Genomic DNA, 826 nt, shown 5'->3' with positions numbered 1-826 from the left:
ACAACAAATCCCAGCAATAGTACATTATTCTATAATGTACTATTGCTAGGATTTGTAGTCCTCTGTAGCTGGTGTTATTGGAGAGGATGGATATGGAATGGAGTGCAGGAATAGAGAGGACAGGTATGATGGTGGAATGGGGTGCAAAGGACGGGTATGATGGTGGAATGGAGTGCAGGGATGGAGAGGATGGGTATGATGGTGGAATGGGGGGCAGACATTGGGTATGATGGTGGAATGGGGAGCAGAGGATGGGTATGATGGTGGAATGGAGTGCAGGGATGGAGAGGACGGGTATGATGGTGGAATGGAGTGCAGGGATGGAGAGGATGGGTATGATGATGGAATGCAGGGATGGAGAGGACGGGTATGATGGTGGAATGGGGTGCAGAGGACGGGTATTATGATGGAATGGAGTGCAGGGATGGAGAGGACGGGTATGATGATGGAATGGGGTGCAGAGGATGGGTATGATGGTGGAATGGGGTGCAGGGATGGAGAGGACGGTTATGATGGTGGAATTGAGTGCAGGGAAGGAGAGGATGGGTATGATGGTGGAATTGAGTGCAGGGAAGGAGAGGATGGGTATGATGGTGGAATGGAGTGGATGGGTATGATGGTGGAATGGGGTGCAGAGGACAAGTATGATGGTGGGATGGGGTGCAGAGGACGGGTATGATGGTATGATAGTGGAATGGGGTGCAGGGAAGGAGAGGATGGGTATGATGGTGGAATAAGGTGCAGGGATGGAGAGGAAGGGTATGATGGTGGAATAGGGTGCAGAGGACGGGTATGATGGTGGAATGGGGTGCAGGGATGGGGAGGA

Source organism: Nanorana parkeri, unplaced genomic scaffold (genome assembly GCF_000935625.1).
Source record: "Nanorana parkeri isolate BGI_ZX_2015 unplaced genomic scaffold, ASM93562v1 scaffold331, whole genome shotgun sequence".
Taxonomy (NCBI): Eukaryota; Metazoa; Chordata; class Amphibia; order Anura; family Dicroglossidae; genus Nanorana; species Nanorana parkeri.
The sequence above is the reverse complement of the archived record's forward strand: the minus strand, read 5'-3'. Positions refer to the sequence as shown.